We start from the raw sequence: 20,215 nt of genomic DNA, 5'->3' as shown, positions 1-20,215 counted from the left end.
TTTCAACCTGGAGACAAAGTGTGGGTAATGGAGCCAGTAGAGCCTAGAGCTCTCCAGGACCATTGGTCTGGCCCATTTGAAGTGAAGGAGTGGAAAGGGGAGGCCACTTACCTAGTGGACCTCCAAGCCCCCAGGAACCCCCTAAGGGTGCTCCATGTCAACTGACAGAAGCCTCACTTTGAGACGACCGAAGTCAACATGCTTCTGGTGACAGATGAGGGTATGGGAGAGGAGAGGGAACCTCTCCCCGACCTCCTCGCTGCCAAGAAAGGTGATGGGTCTGTGGAGGGTGTCATTCTCTCTGTCTCCCTGACCTTAGACCAGCGAGGGGGCTGCTACCAGTTACTGGAACAGTACACCTCCCTGTTTTCTCTCACCCCTGGACTCACACACGTGTATCCATGACATTGACACAGGAGACAGTCCCCCTGTAAAAAACAAAATTTACAGGTTGTCAGACAAGGTGAAGGCCAGCATCAAAGAGGAAGTCTCCAAGATGTTGGCTCTAGGGGTTATTGAGAAGTGTAGTAGTCCCTGGGCCAGCCCTGTGGGGCTGGTACCCAAGGCTGCTGCACCTGGTGCCAAGCCAGAACTTCAGTTCTGCGTGGACTACTGGGGTCTCAATTCAGTCACACCGACTGACGCTCACCCCGTCCCCTGAGCTGATGAGCTCGTAGACAGACTAGGCACTGCCAAATTCCTCTGTACTTTTGATCTCACATCAGGGTACTGGCAGATCGCCTTGACTCAGTGGGCTAAAGAGAGATCAGCATTTTCCACACCTAAGGGCCATTACCAATTCTGGGTGATGCCCTTTAGGTTGAAAAACAGCCTGCTACCTTCCAACGGTTGATTAACGGGGCCCGAGCTGTCAAGGATGCCTTCTGGGTAGCCTACCTGGACGACATTGCCGTCTACAGTGACAGCTGGGAGGAACACTTGCTCCACCTCAAGGAAGTGCTTCAGGCTCTACAACAGGCAGGCCTCACAATCAAGGCCAGTAAGTGCCAGATTGGGCAGGGTTCTGTGGTGTACTTGGGACACCTAGTAGGTGGTCACAAGGTGCAGCCACTCCAGGCCAAGATTGAAACTACCAAGGCCTGGTAACCACCTAGAACCCAAACAGAGGTGAGAAACGTCATAGGCCTCACCAGGTATTACCCCAGATTTGTCAAGGGCTATGGAACCATGGTGACACCCTCAACAGAACTCACATCCAAAAAGCAACCTTGGTTGGTGAATTGGACAGAGGCTTGTCAGAAAGCCTTTGACTGCCTGAAGGAAGCCATGTGCACAGCCCCCATGCTCAAGGCTCCTGACTACTCCAAGGAATTTATTGTGCAGACAGACACTTCAGATCATGGCATAGGGGCGGTCCTAGCACAGCTAAATGAGGAGGTCCTAGACCAACCAGTATTCTTTATTAGCGGAAGACTATTACCACAGGAACAGAGGTAGAGTGTTATTGAAAGAGAAGCATTTGCTGTGGTCTGGGCACGAAGAAGCTGAAACCATACCTGTTTGGGACTCACTTCCGGGTTCAGACAGACCACAGGCCCCTCAGATGGCTCATGCAGATGAGGGGTAAGAATCCTAAACTCTTGAAGTGGTCTATTTCCCTACAGGGGATGGACTTTACGGTGGAGCATCGCCCGGGGATTGACCACGCCAACACTGATGGTCTCTCCAGATACTTCCGCTTTAGCAATAAGAGCTCCCAGGAGGTGGGGTAGCTCTCCCCACTTTTGCTGGGGGACACATGTTAGACCTGACAGCCTTTGGGTGGTCACCCCTAACTTTTTGCCTGCCTCCCTCCACTTTTGAGATACTGTTTTTTGCTACTTTTTAGACTTTGCACACTTTACCACTGCTAACTAGTGCTGAAGTGCATATGCTCTTTCCCTTTAAACATGGTAACATTGAATCACACCCAACTGGGCTATTTAATTTACTTATAAGTCCCTAGTAGAATACACTATATGTGCCCAGGGCCTGTAGATTAAAAGCTACTAATGGGCCTGCAGCACTGATTGTGCCACCCACTTCAGTATCCCATTAACCTTGTCCCAGGCCTGCCATTGCAAGGCCTGTGTGTGCAGTTTCACTGCCAATTCAACTTGCCATTTAAAAGTACTTGCCATGCCTAAAACTCCTCTTTTTCTACATAGGTCACCCCTAAAGTGTGCTCTAGGTAACCCCTAGAGCAGGGTGCTGGGTAGGTAAAAGGCATGACATGTACCTGTGTAGTTTACATGTCCTGGTAGTGTAAAACTCCTAAATTTGTTTTTACACTACTGTGAGGGGCCTGCTCCCTTCATAGGCTAACATTGGGGCTGCCCTCATACATTGTTTGAGTGGGAGCTGCTGATCTGAAAGGAGTAGGAAGGTCATATTTAGTATGGCCAGAATGGCGGTGCAAAATCCTGCTGACTGGTGAAGTTGGATTTAATATTACTATTTTAGAAATGCCACTTTTAGAAAGTGAGCATTTCTCTGCACTTATATCTTTCTGTGCCTTACAATCCACATCTGGCTGGGGTTAGTTGACAGCTCCTTGTCCATTCACTCAGAGACACCCCAAACACAGGATACTCAGCGTCACTTGCATACATCTGCATTTTGAATGGGTCTTCCTTGGCTGGGAGGGTGGAGGGCTTGCTCTCACACAAAGGATTGCCACACCTCCTACCGGGACCCTGGCAGACAGGGTTGAAGTAAAAGGGGACCTGGTGCCTGGACCTGGTGCCCTTCTAAGCTACTCTTTGAAGTCTCCCCCACTTCAAAGGCACATTTCAGTATAAAAACAGGGCCTCTGCCCCACCACCTCAGACACTTCCTGGGGAAGAAACCTGATCCAGAACCTGCACCCTGACAAGAAGAACTGCCTGGCTGCCTAAAGGACTCACCTGACTGCTGCCTTGCTGTTGCCCTGCTGTCTTGCTGCTCTCTTGCTTTGATGCAGAAGTGCTCTCCAAGGGCTTGGATAGAGCTTGCCTCCTGTTCCCTGAAGTCCCAGGACAAAAAGACTTCTTTCCGCAGCTGAAATCCCCATGCGGCAAAAATGTGTTCAATGCTCCACCTGCCAAGAACGACACACAGCCTGCTCGCAGTGAAAAATTCACTGCATGCCGAGTCCGGAACAACTCAGCCCGACTTTGCGACAGAAGATCGATGCAGTGCCAGTGGCGTGACCGGAACTTCAAAACACAGCCCTACTGGATCGACGCAAGCCGACTCAGAACAACGCCACCCGACTTCCTGAGAGGAATCGATGCAGCGGCTGCCGTGTGGAAGAAAATTCCATGCATTGCCTTTTGAATTGACGCTGCTGCTATGAATTCACTCTGCAAGCCCAGGATCCCACACATCGTCCCCGGGGCGTCTGAAAACCTCGCAAACCGAAGAGGATCCAAGTCCGCGTGCCAGAAATTGACGCAATGTCTTCCCCACATGGAAAATAACGACGCAAGTCTTTGTGCAAAGGGGCGAAACCGACGCACACTCACTGTTTTCCACGCATCTCCTCCTCTGCAGTCCCTTGCGAGGATTTTTCAATGCAAACCAGTTACAGCAAGAGACACTTGTTGTTTCTAGGAGAACTTAAGACACTTTTTTTTTGCTTTTACAGTAATATTTTAACTCTGAGACACTTGATATCACTTTTAGTGATATCCCTACATTTGCTTATTTCATCTTTAATCGTTTTGACCTGCATTTATCCAGATAAATATTATATATTTTTCTAAACACTGTGTGGTGTATTTTTGTGGTGTTATATTGTGGTATTGTATAGTTTATTGCACAAATACTTTACACATTGCCTTCTAAGTTAAGCCTAACTGCTCAGTGCTAAGCTACCAGAGGGTGGGCACAGGATAATTTGGATTGTGTGTGACTTACCCTGACTAGAGTGAGGGTACTTGCTTGGACAGGGGGTAACCTGACTGCCAACTAAAGACCCCATTTCTAACAGTTCTTGTTTGAAGGTAGGATGTAATCCAGTCGAGAGCAGTCCCTTCTATGCCAGCTTCGTGGAGTCTTTGAAATAGGGTGTCACTGTCAACCGCATCAAAGGCAGCCGAGAGGTTCAAGAGAAGTAGTGCAGCAACTCCTTAGCGGTCGACTGTGTTTTTAAGATCATTCCAGATTGCTATGAGTGCTGATTCAGTGCTTCCTGGGCTGTATACAGTTTGGTAGTCTGAAAGTATAGAATGCTCTTCAATGAAAATTGACATCCGGGTGAATGCTGCTCTTTCTCTCAGTTTGCCCAGGAAAGGTCCATTTGTGATTGGTCTGTGCATATGTATGCCTTTTTCAGGTCTACAGGAAAAAGGCATATATGGATGAGAGGCGGGGGAATGAATGTTGCTGTGTTGGGGTGCTTGTGGTAGATGTTTGTGAAGAGTGAGAATGTAGGGGTAAAGATTGGACGATATTTGTATTCTTTGTGTAGTCATGAGGGTGGGAGTGGGCGTGACGATAAGTATAATAAAAGTTTGGGTTGATTTGAGGTGCTGATGTGTGTGGTCTGTTTTGTTTTTCTGGAATAGTGAGAGGGGATATTGATGTAGTGGTTTTAGGTGAGGGATTTGTATGCAAGTTACTGCTGGTGATTGGAATTAGAGTATTACGGGGGTGTTGATGTGCTTTGGAGGTGAATGTATGAGGTCTGTAAGCGGGGAGGGATGTGTGTCAAGGGAGTTTGTGTTAGTTGTGATGACTGGAAGAGGTAATATGTGTGGTAGAGTGGAGTGCGAGGATTGTATGGTTGAGTGTAGTAGGTGAAGAGAGGGAAAGGGTGTTTGTAGATTGGGTGTTGGAAGGCTGGGTTTAGGAATTGTCATGATGAAAGGTGGTCTGTGTGGAGCAAATACAGGATAGTGTTGTTGGTTTGTATGAACAGGGAGTGTGTATCTGGAATGCTGAAAGTAATGTATAATGTGGTTTTGTGTAGTGTGGGTGATGGCAGGTTGTGTTAGTGGGAGTGTACTGAGTAGTGTTTACTGTGAGAATGAAGGTGTTTTACTGTTGATACTGTTCACAAGGCAAACCAGTCATATTGCCTTGTTACGTATGTGATGTGCTGCCCTGGTGAATAGCATGGTTCTTCCTTGTGATAAAAGATCTTCTCTAAGGTATTTTATTCATAACTAATGCTCTAGGCATGCATATCTGATGCTTCTTGTAGCAGACCAAGATGTTCCCTCCATTGTGACGTACTCCATGGAAATGTTACAGGCTATAACTATTTCAAGCTTCTTTTTTGTCCAGCTGGGAAGTATTTTGTCTGGGTTAGCCCAATGTTACCAGAACTGCAGAATTTATGTCTTTTGTATTAATCTAATGAAGACAACACCAGTCTGGTATTTGAACAACATCCTACACGATCTGTGACCAGTGTAATCAGCAGTCCACATTCAATGACTGGCATAGATGCTTGTTGTGGTAATGATAGATTTTCAGGCAAAAGGTAAATTGTTAAATTACATATTTATTGTAGATTATTAGAAGAAGAAGGAAGATCACTATATGGTATCCATGCAGTCCCGCTCCAACTGTCAACTGCCCAACTACTGCAGCAGACTGGAATCAGAATCCATGTAACATTCTAACATTTCAATAAAGCACACTGCCTTTAAGGGACAAACAAGTGAACCCTCTAACATGTTCCAGGATACAACATACCCCTTCCTAAAATAAATAAATGTGATTTTTTAACAATAAGAACATTTGCATGCAAATGAATTAAATATATTCACTTTAATGTTATAAGTGCAAGTGCAAATGGAATAAGAATTAAATGCACTAAGAATTATGTACATACACTATCTCATTATCCAAAAAACAAACAATATGTATAATAATATCAATGAAATAATGGTGCTACTTTAAATAACTATTTACATTTCCAGTTCCTGCAAATATCTGGGTTTCTTGGATACGCAACTGTACTTGTTGGTGATGATGTCATTATTAGCATTAACATATTCATCACTATATTGATGATGATTTAGCTAAATCGCTCCTTGAACAGACCTAGAACAACCAGCCTAATCACAAGGTGATGCACTTACATTAGGCACTTCTTGGTATGAATTATTTACATCATCACTTTGCTGAGAAGAATAAAAGGGAATTAAATCACTACTATATAAACCCAATTTTCTCATTATGACATCTTTTTGAAATTAGGTTCTTCTTGGACGACCTGCATCTGTCTTCCAATCGTACAGATGTCCGAGCAACTTTGGTTACTTTAAATGGACCATTAAACTGAAACTCAACTTAGTTTTTTTAGGTCTCACATTCTTCAGTATTACCTAGGTTCCCCAAAAAATGTCCTTGTTCTTCACGGAATGCGTTTGGTCCTGTAATGAAATGAAATGTAGATTTATATAGCACGACTTATCACCCATGAGAGTCTCAAGGCACTGTCCATGGGCACGGGGATATTAAGGCCCTCATTATAACTTCGGCGGTCAAGACCGCCAAAGCCATGGGTGCCAGGAGACCGCCATCTAATGGGTACTGCCGGATTTCCACCACACTGTGGGTGGCTATTTGGCAGTAGCCATGCTGGTGGGTGGTGGCACTCTGGCATTGCTACTACCTGCACCGCCCCGCTAGTGAGAAGCCTCCAGCTGCATACCAGCTGTACCCCTAATACGGCCTGGTGGTGTCCTTCTGGTGGGGTGCTGCCTGCGGTGCAAGCGCCCCTTCCCGTTCCCTGCCAGACGACCTCCTCATCGGACAAGGTAGGTCGGGCATCCAACAGGGGAGAGGTGTGGGGGCACTATGTGAGTATGGGGGTCTATGTGAGTGATGGGGCAGAGGGTGCTGTGACTGTAGGGAGGTGGGGGTGGTTGCTGTGGGTGTAGGGGAGCAGTCTACTGGTGACAGGTAAGGAATGTTGGTGCTACCTCTGTGAACTGCCGGGTTGGAGATGAACATCTCAGGCATGACAGTATGGGTAGAGATGTAGCTTGTTGGCAGCGGCCAACCCGCCACACTCATAATGTGGCGGTCTTCACTGCCAGCCTGTTGGCTGTGATACTGCCACAATAACCCTGGCAGTCGGAAGACCGCCAGGGTCATAATGACCACATAAGTGATTTACCCATAATCACAGGACTTTGTGCCAAGGCTCAAACCCAGATCTCCAGCTCTCGAGGCAGTCACTCTGATCGCTGGGCTACATCCTCTCCATTGCTGCGCTACATCCTCTAATATTTTTTCATTTTATCCTGTGACTTCTCTACTATTAATCCAAGTTTCATCATAGCCATTTGCTCTTGTCTGTTTCTAGAGGATGCTTTTTCATCTAACCAACCAGGAACCAAATTAGTATGAGCACTTCAAGCCCTCAACAAGGAAAAAGGTGATAAATCAGTAACGCTGTAAGGGTTATTATGATATGGCCATACTTTGTTCCTCACAAATTCTACCACATTCATTCCACAGGTCAAAGCTGTTTGAATCCTTCTTTAAGTAATCTATTTCCCTCTCAAAAGCTCCATTAGAACTTGTACTATATAATGCAACAGTGTAATGTTTGATCCCTTTGTTTTTGTAAAAATATTTCCTTTTTTCAGAAACGAATTAAAGACCGTTATCAGTTAGCAACTCTTGAGGATAACCTTCCATTACAAAGACGCCATTAAAAACCTCAATAGCAACTTGTGTGCTTCTTTCCTTTACAAACACATCATAGACCTATTTAGTATAATAATCATTAAGTATTATCATGTACTTTAAACCTTGTGGCAAAATTGAAATGGGTCCAGTAAAATATAATGCTACTTTACTCCAGGGACAATCAGATAAAGTAGAACACACTAAAGGCATTTCCCTCACATTTGTCAACATAATCCTCCACTTTTTTATCCATCTAGGGCCACCCAAGATGACACCTTAGCATTATCTTAGTGGTTCCCAAATATCCAGAATGTAAAACCACTTATTTTAAATCTTAGATTTGTTGGTGGAACATATTTGCCAGCCCTCAACAGAATACCTGATTCTACAGTGAGCTGAGCTACCATTTGACCAAAACAATGTAAATCACCCTGTAACTGTATGAGTGATGGCCACCCTTTGTTGACATAATCTATCAACTTGGATTAAATAATGTCTTCATACACTTTGTGACACTCTTTATTGCTAACCAAATAAATTGACTCGCATCAATTACATCAATGCCAGCAACCACACATTCAAATACAGCATTTACAGATCCATTGTTTCCTCTTGCTCCCTTAGAGGTAACGTTGACAGACAATCTGTTCTACCATTTATTTCTCCTCGTAAGTACCTGATCTCAAAGTGTTTTCTTGCAATTTGAAAGAGTCCGAATCAATCTAGAAGAGTGCAGACCATCAATTTCCCCCAATACAAACATCAAGGGCTTATGACCAGTGCATAACACAAATTTAGTTCCCCACACATACTTTTTGCATTTCTCAATTGCCCAAGCACATGCTAATACTTATATTTCAATTGTACAAAACATTTTGTCACTTCCGAAAGTAGCCTTGAAGCAAAAGCTATCGTATAGCAGTCAGTTTGCACTGTCCAAGCATGGACCCTCACTATGGTCAGGGTAATGGAGAAGCACACCTAGGATAACCCCTGCACATCCCCTTGGTAGCTTGGCACAAGCAGTCAGGCTTATCTCAGAGGCAATGTGTAAAGTATTTGTACCAAACACACAGTAGTACAGTGAAAACACTGCAAAATGGACATCACACCAGTTTAGAAAATAGGTAATATTTATCTTAATCAAACAAGACCAAATGACAAAAATCCAACATCCACAAGTAAAGATAGGAATTTTCAAAAGAATAAAAGTCTTACTCCATTGAAAACAATAGAAATGTTCATTTTACACAAAGTACCTGTTTTGCATCAAAAATAAAGTCACACGGACGAGCGTGCATCAGAAAAGAGTCAGCGATGTGTCAATTCCTAACTCGCAAGTGAGGCCGTGCGTCATTTCTTCTCCAGTTGGGTTGGCGATGCGTAGTATTTCTCTCTTGCAAGAGAGCCATGCATCGATTTTCGGATGGGCACCTCGGATCCGCACAGGCTTGCATTGATTTTTGACGTCCAGCGATGATGCCTGAGAAATCCAATTGCAAGGTGTCGGAAAGCTGTGCTGCATGGGGTTTGCATCATTATCAGCAGCTGCAAGAGGGTGTTGCGTCATTTCTCCAGCCACGATGCATCGCTCTCCCAGCCGCAACACAGGTTGAGTGTCAATTTTAGCCACAAAGCGGGTGGCGCATCATTTTTCAGCCGCATTGCAAGTGGAGCGTCACCATTTTCAGTCCTTGTTCTGACAACTTCACCTCTCCAGGGCCCAGGGACTGGATAGGGGACCACGTGGCATGGCAGGAGTCCAGGTAGTGGCAGAGGAAGTCTTTGATGGCCCTGAGACTTCAAAAAAGGAGGCAAGTTCAACCCAAGCTCTTGGAGATTCTTCACAAGCAGGAATAAACCACAAAGTCCAGTCTTTGTCCTCTTTCAGGCAGAAGCAGCAACTGCAGGCTAACCCAGCAAAGCACAGTCAGTGCCAAAGGGGCAGTAATCCTCCTGCAGCTGTTCAGCTCTTCTCCTTGGCAGAGGTACCTCTTGAATCCAGTAGTAATAAAACAAATCTGGGGGTTTAGGTCCACTACTTTTACCCCTTTCTATCTTTAATGTAGGCAAACTTCAAAGAAAAGTCTATGTTGGTCACAAGATCCTGCCTTGCCTAGGCCTGGCCCCAGACACACACCAGGGGGGTGGGGACTGCATTGTGTGAGGGCAGGCACAGCCCTTTCAGGTGTAAGTGACCACTCCTCCCTCCACTCTAGCTCAGATGGCCCATCGGGACATGCAGGCTATACCCCAGCTTCCTTTGTCTCACTGTTTAGAGGGGATTCACCATCTGTCAGTCTGACCAAGAAAGGCAGAGTCACAGAATAGTTTAAGCAAGAAAATGCCCACTTTCTAAAAGTACACAAAAGAAACAAGAGCCAACACTGTGATTAACTTGGAAAAAGTTATTATTTACAATGAGAAGGCAAAACCAATTACCTCTCCCTAGCATTAATACATAACATTTATCCAGAACAATTATGATTGAAAAACATTTATTGCACAGAGAAGAACAAATATAAAAGTGAGCAATTACCTCATATAAAATTGCTTTTGCCACTACACACACATCAACAATATACGACAATAATACTAATTCAAGAAAAAAAATGACAAAAAAATCAACCTAAAATTCAGGTTCTGCACCAACTTGAAAGAGAGGGAACTCAATCGCAAAATTTTAAGACACCTCCGTAAAGAGCAGAAAGGTACAGAGGTGCTAATTGTAAGTTTTTGTGCTAGCGCAAACAGGAATGATGTGTATTACAAGACAATGGTTTGAATTCTCCATGAAGGCCTAATCTTCTTTAATACCCTATTGTCAACACGTTTCGCAGCCACTGGATTCAAAGGTTCTCTTCAGGACACAGAACACTAAAATACCGTCTCATTGTAAATAATAACTTTTTCCAAGTTAATCACAGTGTTGGCTCTTGTTTCTTTTGTGTGGTTTGATTGGCCTAGCCTCACTGTTTTATAGGCCATACCCCTTTTCTATGATATTTTCTAAAAGTGGCATTTTCAAACTGACAATTTAAAAAACAACTTTACCAAAACAAATATTTTTAAATTGTGAGTTCAGAGACACCAAACTCCATATTTCTATCTGGTCCCGAAGGGAACCACACCTGAAACATACACCACTGCAAAGTATTACATTATTTCCTTTTGCTCAATCTTGAATCTTTTTAACCACACTCACAGTTACACTCTGACTTGTCACAGACACCTGCATTCTCCAGAATTTTCACAGATTGAACAGAACTTTTTTTTATCTGACAAGTCAATGCAATTTGATTCCTAACACATTGATCAATCACAGTATCAAAATTACATGTAATAGCTAATAGCCTTAGTGCAACTACATATTGATCAATAGATTCTCTAACATCTTGCTTGAGATACAAAAAAATTTAATGTTCTAATACAATGCTGGGTTATTCTGAAAAATGCTGTGATAGTGTTTTCTCAGGCTCAATGAAGACATTCCAATCTGCAAAATCACCTGAATCCCCACTTGGTGGTTGTATAACTGGTAAATGGTCAAAGGCTTTCTGTCCTTCATTACCAAAACAGTTTTAATAATAAGGCACACTTTATATTTGGTGAATATCCAGTAACATTAATAACATCCAGATAGATTTGAAATGTGTGAATCCAACTTTTTCATTCTAATGCTGGTTTCCCTGGTGCATATGGTCATGGAGAATGTAATAAATGTGCAATGCATAACTGACTTTGGTCATGTTCACATTTCACAGTATGAATAGTTATGCTATTATCTTGTCTTCTTTAATTTCAATAACAGCAGCAAGGCTAAATGTGCAATGATATATGGACAATTCAATTTTATATGAGGTGATTTGATTGAGTTCATATGTGATCATAATAATCTTTCGTTGTATCTAGAAAACAGGAGTAAGTGTCCCAGAAGGTACACACCCGTATATAATGGGTGTAATCTAAGAGTACAGATTCATTTAGAATGAGAGACCCCTAACCCATTCAAAAAGAGTTCTCTGAAGAGTGTAGAACAGAGCTGAATTTCTTTATCATATATCTTTTGAAGATCCCAATTAAAAAGAATCAAAAGGTGCAGAAAGTTTTGTAAGATTTATTGTAATTTCAGAAATGCTCACAATGATCACAGAAGACAGTCAACACGTGTTTCGCCCCCCTCATGGCACGAAAGCCTGCAGCTTTTTCAATGCTGATCATATGAATTACATTACAACAGAAAAGTAATGGAAAAGAGTTATCGTAAGTGTGAAACCCAAAAAGCACCAATCATGTATAATTAATTTAAGGCACAGTGAAAAACACAAGTATGGAACATAAATGGAGTGGTGCAACATAAACAAAAATATACACACATAGATGAAGCAATCACATTATAAGAGTAGACAGTTTGAACCCCAAAAAAATGTAAATATACATATTCAACATTGACCCATATGTTTCATTATATTTCAAAGACAATTGCAGTGGTAGTAAGACAAAACACACAGTTCCAAAAGGTATATAGTCATCAAATATTCATAGTAAGGCAATCCAAGAATGAAGGAAATGAAGAGGAAAGTAATACATATGGACCCCCTCATGTGACCGGAAATCCAATGTACAGTTTCAAAGTGAAGATCCCAATCAGAAGGAGGAATGTATAAATAAAAAAGGGAGCATGTCAGTATGCTAAAAAAATGTCTCAATTCATAATCTATCAGTGCAGCCCTACATAATTTGATATGAAAATTATCAGCATTACCTGTGAAATGTGATATGTGATAAAAGGTACCCGTGTCCAATGTGAACCCAAAGACACAGAAGAATACCCAAGGGGAAGATGAATATCTCTGAGAAAAAGATGAAGAGCATGCTATGTGAGGTACTTCCAGGGCTCACATCTGGAGCTGGTAATCATGAGGAACAACCACAAACAGAAGATTTCACTAATAAGCAAGTCAGAGGAATGCTGGATATAGAAAAATTGAACATATATTCACAGATTAGAAATGAGTGCCCTGGGAACAAAAACAGTAATTGAAAAAAGGAAGACAGGAGTCACCTGCACTGGGTTAGTTAGCCATTCATAAAAGGGAAAGGATCACCCTAGGACTGCTTCCATTTATGTGTTAAAAAACATTTAGTGGGAGTAGGCAGTGGTCCAGGGGACCACTGCCAACTGTCAAACAATGTTTTATTTTTAAAGAAAAATAAACTTTTCTTTTTAAATGCAGACATGTTTTCTTCACGAAAAATGGACTCCCTTCAAAAAAGTTTACTTCAATGAGAGGATGAAAAACAATCACAGACATGGTGGTCTAAAGACCCTAGCAGACCACCATTCCTGTGAATTGCAATTTGCTACCTCGTGATTATTAATGAGGTAGTTTGACTCACTCTGAATCTGATTTGTCTGAACAGACCTATCAGTACCTAGATCCATTCAGAGAATTATTTACTGGCCACAAAAACACAGGTTGCAAATTGCAACCAATATTTTGCAAGTAATGGCACAATTAGTTCCAGATTTTCAAAGTATCATGGTTCACACATTTACATATTAGTATGTTGACACATCATGGTATTTTGAAGAGACAGCTATGATTTTTTATGCCAACCCACTTCATTCTTCATTTTTATACCTTCACTGGGTTCCCAATGGGATCCATATATGAAGCAACATGGCTTTCACTCTAACAAAAAGAAAGGCTGCGCTTACGGGTGAGAAAGGAGAAACTCTTGTAACTGCCTGCCAGACCAAAGACTCAGTAGGTCCTCTGGAAGGCACTGCGTGTTGGTGTTGCCCCAGTGGTACTGCCTGAGAAAGTGAGCACCCATATCAGCCCTAAAAACTGGATAGACTAATTTAGTGTACTATATCATTCTAGTATTGCAAACTCAGAGGAAGGATTGGCTAATTGTCCACTGCCCTTCAATATATTTACTTCTCCGATGAGGAGGTTCTAAAAGACATTATTAATAGGGCCTCAAAAAAGGTACCTGGGCCAGATGGGATCCCCAGGGGCATTTTCAAGGAAACCCCAGGGTTTTGGTCTCCCTTGCTCAGCAACATTATAAATTCTGCTTGTAAGGATGGGTTTCCTTCGAGTTCACGTAAGTCCATAATTGTGTCAGTCTTTATGAAGGGAAATACACACAACCCCAAGTATTATCACCCAATTTCACTTCCTGATTCTGTTACCAAAATAATTGGGAGAGTCATACGGGATCATCTGTTCCTTTGGACTATGGAGAAAGATATTCGGTCTAATATGGGTTTAGAAAAAGGCTTGGTACTATCGAACAGTGTTTAACCCTTCACATCCTTGTGTCCATATAAACGTTTGTCAAGAGTAACTCCCTTCAGCTAGCCTTTATGGACTTAATAAGTTCCTTCAACCGTGCAAATAAATCCAAGTTATGGGAAATCTTCATTTCCCTGGGCCTTGAAGTGGATCTGGTTGTCTTTTTAAGACACTTTCACTGGGACCTATCAGCATCTGTAAGGTTTGGGGACAAAGGAATGTGTTCATTGCCTTTTTTAGGCAAACCGGGAGCGTGCCAGGGGTGTGTGCTTGCTCTCATTTTATTCTTGCTGTACCTAAACGATCTTAAACTAATGAATGTTGGGGGGCAGATGTTCCCATGCTCAATAAAAAACCCATGTCAGCACTTATATATGCAGACGATGATGTGCTATTTGCCAGGAAGGTCAATGATCTAAAGTTATTAATCCCCACCTTTGTTGTGTTTATGAAAAAGCTTGACTTGGTAGCCATTTTTTCAAAAACCTCCACTACGGTACGTGGACCAAAAAATACTAAAACAGCTCAACATGTATTGGGGGAAGATGAAAAGAGAAAGTGAGCCAGTGAGTCCATACATTGGGTGGTTGTTTGATGATGCATGTACTTGGGCTCCGTGTGTAGGGAATAATGTAAATCGCTTTTTGCACGTAGTTGGTTCTATTTTCTCTTTAGCTGCCTCAATAGAAAAAAAAAACCTGTAGCCCCTATACTAGAAATCTACATGAGAAAGTGCCTTCCCACATTGACTTACGGCACAGGGATTTCGGGCTATAGGGACGTAGGAAGAATACAAACTGAAGAAAATAGATTTTGCAGGTGTGTGTTGGGGGCCCCTGGTCTACCTTGCACCTTACATCCCATCAGGAGCTAGGCTTGGAATAAGTGGCAAATTTGATTACACTTGCCTCGCTGTTGCTATAGTGTTCAATCTGGTCGAACAAAGAGGGCAGTCTAAATTGTGCTATTATCCTAGATTGTCTTTCCTGTTTACACAGGCCCAAACGTCCGTGATTCAAATACATAAAGAAGACAACTCTTGCCCTAAGCTATACTTATTTATACATGAAGCCAGAGAGTATAACAAAACAGGACAAAGAATGGATTTGTGATTGTTTTTTGTGCATTGGAAAGGATCCAGAGTGAAGGCAGGGAAGTAATTAAACCCACCATTAGAGAACATTGTCTTTTAAAAACTACTGAGGTGTTAGCCCCATATTTGAATCTGGTCCCGGGTACATGGAAACAGATGTTGCTGACCCGCAGACTGGGAGCCAGATGTACAACCTTTTGTTTTGTGACTCGCAATTTGCGATCCGTTTGCCAATTGCAAATTATGAGTCGCAAAACAAAATGTACAACAGTGTTAACCACACTGTTTGCAATTCACAAATGGGTCACCAGGGACCTTCTTCATGATATCCATGAGGCAGGTCTCAATTTGCGACCTATTCAGAAATGGCTGAACTCACAGGGTTGGGGGCCTGCTGTTTTTTTTTTTTTTTTAAATGTTGCCCGTTTTCCTTAAAGGAGAACAGGATGCATTTCAAAAATGAAAAAGAAAAGTTTTCCTTTCATTTTTTCAGAATAGGCAGTGGTCTGTGTGACCACTACTTGCTCTGAAAAAATGTATTCGCTACCATTTGCAAAGAGGAAGGGGTCCCCTGGAGACCCCTTCTTGTTTACAAATAGGGTAACACCAATTTGAAATTGGTGTTAACTGCGATTGTTGTGCGACCACATTCACAGTCACAAAACAAAGGAAGGGATGCTCTTGGAATGCCCCTTCCTAATTGTGAGTCGCAATCCCCATTTTGTGAGTCGGTAAGTGGATACCAACTCACAAAATAGGAATGGTACATAGTGTAAGGCCATTTTGCAGTAGTAAATGGCAATTTACTCCTTTTGCAAACACAAAATCACATTGTACATCTGGCCCTTGGTTCTATTAGATGGCTCTTATTTTTTCCGCAAAGCCAGTTTGCTCCCTCTGATATATGTATTTGCCCATGTGATAAGTTGTCCCCTAGACCCTCTTGCTCCTTTTTTTCTGCAAGTTCTGTCTTCCCCTCACCAAACAGCTTTTATTACCTCTGATTAAAAAATATGTTTAGCAAGTATAGAGTGGCATTTTTTTACAATAAGTAGAGGGCCATGTTACATGTAATGCAGTATGCTCCTTTTTAAAATGTACGCTTAATCTGCTTAAGTCTATGATGTTTTAACTATGACATTTTTGTTGCTTTTTTTATACAGTGTGATGGCGACCCTCTTTCTTTCTCATTCAATTTGATTTTATTTTAAACTGTCATGCTTTTATTTATTTCACCATAATTGCATTTTTTTCTGACTTTATTACTCCTGTCCTTATTATGCAAATACTGTGTTTTATACATCATGCCTCTTTTATGATTGGCTTTTATGACAGGAAATAAAGAATTTTTGATTAATTGATTTGACATTTCTCTCTATATATAGATATTCACTGAAAAAAAACAAAAGTCACCGGGACACTATTGTGAGGCTAACATTTGAAACATACAAAACCATAGAAATTCAGCAGTTATAGATACCTCATCTAACTATGACCTACACTTCAACATTGCAAAATTAAAACAGTGCTCATAAGGAAGATATTCATAGGATTAGGGCGCTCACAGTAAGTCCACTTAGTAATGATACAAGGTATTTCTGGCACGGTGCTCCTGGCAAGAGGATCTTCCTTAATCCTCCAATGTTTCGAAGGAAACTATCAGTGAAAAACAGATGTCAGGGCACTCATGAATCAATAATTAGAAGTTAATGATGTATCCAATCCTCATTGTATATTGACAACAACCTCACGTAGATCTCAAAGTCCACTTTATTCATATAGTATAAAGTTCAACATAAAAAGGTCATCCTTGAAATCAAAGCCTTGTGTAGTAATCACTAGCCAATATTCTAATAATCACCACAGCCACAGCCAACGCGTGTTTCATCCTTTGAGAAAATTTTATCTTAAGGACTTCATCAGGGCTGAAAATAAATGAGAGCAATGTCTATATATGTAATGTACATCAATGGTTATGAGCAGAACACAACCAATTCAAAAAGTGACAATAGTGAGAAAAGAAAAACATGTTATATTGTGACTTATGTGATATTTATGACAATAATGAAAACTAAAATATATCATACACAAAACAGACCAACATGTATGAATACCAGGGAATGCCCAACTCAGTTAAATATTGGAGCCTTAACATAAGAGCACCCAGTGCAATGTCAATAAGTGCCAAAGGTCCATATAGTAAAGTGTGCACGTCTCCATCAGAAAGCCAAAATTAAGTAGAACCTATTGTGAGTATAAGGATAAAACCCGGGGTAATGTGAAGATTAATGCTAATCCCTCCAAAAAGCACAAATTCGTTGAAAGGGAAAAACTATTGATAGCCGGTAGTATAACCTCCAACAACTCATCCAGGACCTACCTTAATTGCAGTTTGCAATGTTAAGTGCAAATAATCCTCTAATAAACTGCAATACCTGCAGAAACAGAAAGTACACTCTGTAGTTTTAAAATACACCTATAATGTCCGGGATACATGACCGCCACCAAAATAACTAGATACAGACAAGGCAAATAAGCCCCAACTAACCTTTGCATAATATAATCAATCCACAATTAATAACGATTCAAAGTAATCTCCATTCGTACCTAGAGTAAAGTAAATATAAAAAAGACATCTATGTGGTAAGCCCAAACCACGTAAGTAAAAAAGTCAGAAATCTGTGTAGTATGAAATAAATTAAGTGAAAATATCTAAGTCATACCAAACTTATTACGGTCACTCACCTATCTAAGTAATGGTTATCAGAGTATAGGTGGGGAACCTCAACGCGGTCAAATCATCCCGCAGCGTTCCCAGTAACAATGAACAATGTCGAAGCCGACCAACCGAGGAAGATTCTTTTTACAGCGTCACCGCGTTGATTGCTAAGAAAATGGAAAGGGGACTAAAATAACAAAAACAGGCGCCATCTTGGAAGTATATAGTTATTGGATTATGAAGACAGCAACTTCAACAATGTGAAAATCGAGCGGACCTCTATTAAATGCGAAGGACGAGATAACACTGAGTATATATCATAGTGAAAGGTGAAAAGGCCCTAATCTGTCAATACTTCAACATTGCACTGCTTATAGCCTCACATAATAAATCACTAATGTTATGGTCAGTTACATCATTGATGGTATCACTGGTGACATCATCCATGGCGGGTCACTATTTTGTAAACGTTTTTGAGACTTAAAGATATATATATATATATATATATATATATATATACGTATATATATATATATAAATATATATATATATATATGTATATATATATATATATATATAAATGTATATATATATATACATACACTACTGCATAAGTTAAATTATTATTTGTTCTTTACTACTAATAGGTGATAGTATTTCTAACATGTGTGCAATTGTGTGACTGTATATATCAGTTTGTGTGTGTGTGGGTGTGTCAGCGGACATGTGAGTGGCTGTATAGATGTGTAACTGGCTTTCTGAGTTACTGTATAGATCTATCAGTGGGTCTACCAGTGGATCTTTAATTGAGAAACTGGCTCTGGTTTTGTTTTGGATGTGTGAGTGGGTGTGTCTATGGTTGTATGGGTCTGTAAGTAGATCTGTGAGTGTCTGTATGGGTTGTGATTGGTAGCATGTATGTGTCAATGGGTATGTTAGTTGTATATTAGTGTTTTAATGGGTATGTAAGTTGCTGCATCAGTACCTGTGTTGTTGTGTGAGTGGGTGGATGAGTGGTTGTATGAGTGTGTGAGTAGGTGTCTCGGTGTTTGTATGTAATATGTGAGGCCCTAAGAAGTGCATTGCAGGCGTGTAAGTTATAGTTAGGTAAGTTCTGTATCCTAACTATAACATCCCTGCAACCTTAGTTTTTTTCAGTGAAATCATAGGTTTTATTAAGTCAAATTTCTAACTATAATGTCCCTGTAACCTTTGCTTTTTAAGTGAATTTTTAAGCTTTTTTTTCATTTTAATACTATATTATAATGTCCCTGTAACCTTTTGTTTTTTTCTGTGAATTTCTAAGGTTTTTTAAGTTCTATTTTCTAACTGTAACGTTTCTTTAACCTTATTTGTTTGCAGTCAATTGCTTAGGTTTTACAAAATCTGTTTTCAAAATATTATAAATATATAACATTTATTTGTCTTTGTTATTCTATTCAGTATTGTTCAAATTAGTATGTATTTTCTGTTCTTTTTTTTCAATTAGAGGCATTTAAAAAAAAATCAATTAAAAAAAAACATTAAAGTTACATATGGAGTGAGTTTACATTATATAATACTGTTGTAAATGTAATAATGTTAATTTAATTTTTTATTTTTGGATCCGCAGTTCCCCCACGGGACCGCAAACAGATGGGTTGCACTTTATGGTTTTTGTTCTGATCACGTGATCGGAATGTATCTACAATTTCGGAACCGGGGTTTCCAGGAAAACAATTTAAAAACATTTTAACTATATAGGTGCCTCTGTTTTGAATAATGGCATTAGGGTGAACATATTTGAAAGTATATAAATGACACCCTACATTTGTTTTTTTAAGAAGTAGCCCATTTTATGACTTTGGCAACTTTGCAAATATGTAGATCGGATTCGCAAATTCACTCAATGACACAGGCAAAACCTGCCTTTTGATTGGGTAATTTTTTACCACACCCATTCACATTGAAGACACACCAAAAAGAAGTGATTTCTCTGCTAAACTATGTTGGAGCAGCATCATATATTACTGGTTCCCTATTTCATAGAGAAATGGCTTGAGGTAGTGCACCAGCTCCATCATTTCTCCAGCTAAAAAATAATAAAAATAAAAAATTTAAAAATACATTTTTCTAAAAACAGCTGACTCAGTCTCTTTAGTGTATGTTATTAGGTGTGTCAGTGTATAGATCAATGTGTCTGAGTGTGTCAGTGTATTCCAGGGTATGTCAGTGTATGTATCAGTGTGGGCAATGGTGTGCTAGTGTATGCATCAGTATGTGCCTGCATGTGTTAATGTATGCATGACTGTGTGCCTGGGTGTATTAGTGTATGCATCAGTGCATGCATAAATGTCTCAGTGTATGCATCAGGGTGTGTGTGGGCATGTACGTTTATTTATGAGTGTATGTCTGGGTTTCCTAGTATATGCATCAGTGTGTGCATGGATGTCTCAATGTATGCATCAGTGTGTGCCTGTG

Source organism: Pleurodeles waltl, chromosome 8 (assembly GCF_031143425.1).
Source record: "Pleurodeles waltl isolate 20211129_DDA chromosome 8, aPleWal1.hap1.20221129, whole genome shotgun sequence".
In the NCBI taxonomy this organism is placed as follows: Eukaryota; Metazoa; Chordata; class Amphibia; order Caudata; family Salamandridae; genus Pleurodeles; species Pleurodeles waltl.
This window is presented reverse-complemented; position numbering follows the sequence as displayed.